The following is a 3,114-nucleotide window of genomic DNA, read 5'->3' as shown; positions in this document are numbered from 1 at the left end:
CAGAACTAAATTCTGTATTTTTTCTGTATTTTCCCTTATCCTCAGTGGGGCACACTGCTTGCTTATTGATAGCTTAAGATATATATACACTATTGGCGCGAGCCAAGCTACTCATGCTATTTGACAAGGTCCAAGTATGGGGGACGATCCTGAAAACAGGAGACTCCACAGCTGGCTCCTGCTATTCTCTTTCATTTTGTTTATGGCAATCTTTATAATTGTGGGAATATTTCTGGGGTTGCATGATAAAGTGACTACTCATCTTAGTTACGCCTATCTAAGCAATCATAATGAAACTAATTCCATGAAGAATTGGTTTCCATAGAACAAAATAACAAGACGGTCACGCTCTGTCTAGCACCTTTCTCTTTGCGTACTGTTTTTTAGTTTTAGCGAAAGTCAATAAGCGGAAATCAATAAAGATCATGTTAATCATTACAAAGGAAAAATGAAAGAAGGCTATGGCTGTAATCCAGAAAATGATCTAAGATTATCTCGATAAATTGTAAAAAAAAAAACAAACATAATCACATGTTACGAAAGTATGGAAAAACAAAAATATCCTAACATATAGATAAAGTTCCTCCGAGGCTGTCGGGAGGAGATGCTTGCAACCTGATCCTGTGTCTGTGTCTCCTCATTCGCCGACACCATCCTTTCCTACGAGAGCCCCACCCCGGCTGGAGCTGGACTCCGGCACACTATATAAATGTATACATATATATTGGCATGCAAAGATTTATGTATAAAGATGTTCATTTAGGAGTGCCTGGGTGGCTCGGTCAGTTAAATGTCTGACTTTGGCTCCAGTCATGATCTTGGGGTCCTGGGATTGAGCCCCGCCTCAGGCTACCTGCTCAGAGGGGAGTCTGCTTCTCCTTCTTCCTTTCCCTCTGCCCTTCCCCCCACTCTCTCTGTCAAATAAATAAATAATTTAATTTAAAAAAAGTTGTTCATTTAACGGTTATATATAATGGGGAGGGGGAAGAAACTCACCATGTCCAATAATAGGGAACTGTCTTCATGTGGTTTGGTATATCTGTAGAATAGAATATCATTCAACTGGTAGAAGTCATGTTTACTAACCCAAATGTCCTTCAGCTGGTGAATGGATGAACTGACTGTGGTACATCTATACAGTACTCAGCAACACTCTATATTTACCGATACAAAGTAACCAGCTATTGGTATATGCAGCAACATGAGTAACACTCAGATGCACTCTGCTAATAAAAGAAGATAGACCCATAGGCTACATACTGTATTATTCAACTTCTGTAACATTCTGGAAAAGGCAAAACTGTAGGAATGGAGAATAAATCAGTGGTTGCCAGGGATTAGGACTAGGGGGAGTGGTAACTACAACGGGGTAGTGTGAGGGAATTTTTGGGGAGTGAGAAACTGTTCTGTATCTTGACTGTGGTGGTGACCTGAATGTCTGCATTTACCAACACTCAGAACTCAAAAAGAGTTAATTCCTCTGTATATAACTGAAATGTTTTCAAAGAACATTTAATCACATAGGAAAATGTCAACAATAAATAGAAGAAATATGATATAAAACCTTCTAAAATATAATACAAATTTAACAAATTCTATTATGTTTGTGTATTTGAATGACATACATATTGTAAATGAATGAAAGGAAACGTAATAAACCCAAAGGCAGAGCAATGGTCCCTGGGTAATGGTCTTATCGGTGATTCCTGTTTTTGACTTTTGGCTTTTGTATTTTCCAGAGGTTCTCTAATGAGCATGCATTACATTTATAATCAGAAAAAGAGAAATATGCACACACATACACACATGGATATATCATATATGTGTGGTAATTTGACCCGACACAAAACATTTCCAGAAGACAAAAACAAAACCTAAAGCTTGTCACAGACACTTCTCTGTTCTCCTTATTCCTTTTCTTACGTAAAGCAAGTGAGGGAGGTTCAGACATGAGAACTCACTGATTCTGATTCCCCAGCAGCCAGAAACAGGCAGTGGGAGCTGTCTCCCTTCCTGTAGGGCCTGTAAATCTCCATAGAGGAAAAGAGATTGCCCAAAGGTGGAAGAGCCGTTCCTCAAAGGTGCAGCCCTGAGTCCAGAGCTCTTTCTCCCTTATTCCAATGGCTCTCATCTCTAGGTGAGGCCCTCCTGACAGTGCCTCTACTCAATTTTTGTGGGCACTTGACCAAATATTTGCTCTAAAGTAGGAAAAATGCAGCTTAATGATCACTGTGTATAACATATACACACATAACATAACCCCATGAATATCTAAAGAGGATCTCAGACACTGCTCTTAGAAGGCACAGGCCTGCTTAGAGCAGGAGAGGAGAGGTTCCTCCTCTCTCATCATTACCCCACCCTTGTGGCATCCACAGGCTCACTGGCCCTACCCTGGTGCTCTGGCAGGAGAGACCAGCTAACTCCCTTGCCCACCGTCATCTGCTACCTTCATTATCATCACCATCATCATGACCATAGCTAGTATTCACTGAGTTCTTATCAAGTGGGCACTGTTAGAAATGTTTGATAAATGATTTAATATCCATAGAGTTATCATCACTATCCTCATTCTGCAGACAAGGAAACTGAGGCTTGACAAAGTTAAATCACTTCCTCAAGGTCACAAAGCTAGTAAGTGGAAGGGAGTTTTTACAACCAGAGTTGGGGTGCTTTACCATCTGCTGTACTAAATAAGACCCCACAAATGTTAAGAATCCCTGCATGTGTTCCAGAACCATCTAAACTGACGCCTTTCTCCCCCATCCATGTTCCCAATCTTTGTAGATTTCCAACCCTGCTATCCACACACCATCTTTGCTTTTGCTTCTCCCTTGCACGTTGACACAAGACAGTCTCTCTTGTCCCCAAACCGGACTTCCCTCCTGTCTGTAATTGCATCTCTCCTCCTTGTCTCAGCATGTTTAAAGACACCTGTCAGGGAGACATAATTTTTACCTCACTTCCAAGGGCTGACATCATCATACCTCTACTCAAACCACCTGAGCACGCAAGGCAGAAATTAGACTTACATTTACATGGCATCTAGGGGCACCTGAGTGGCTCAGTCAGTTAAGCATCTGCCTTTGGCTCAGGTCATGATCTCATGGTCCT

This window comes from Mirounga leonina, unplaced genomic scaffold, assembly GCF_011800145.1.
Source record: "Mirounga leonina isolate KUSES-001 unplaced genomic scaffold, KU_Mleo_1.0 Mir_129, whole genome shotgun sequence".
NCBI classification, from domain to species: Eukaryota; Metazoa; Chordata; class Mammalia; order Carnivora; family Phocidae; genus Mirounga; species Mirounga leonina.
Note: the sequence above shows the minus strand (reverse complement) of the source record.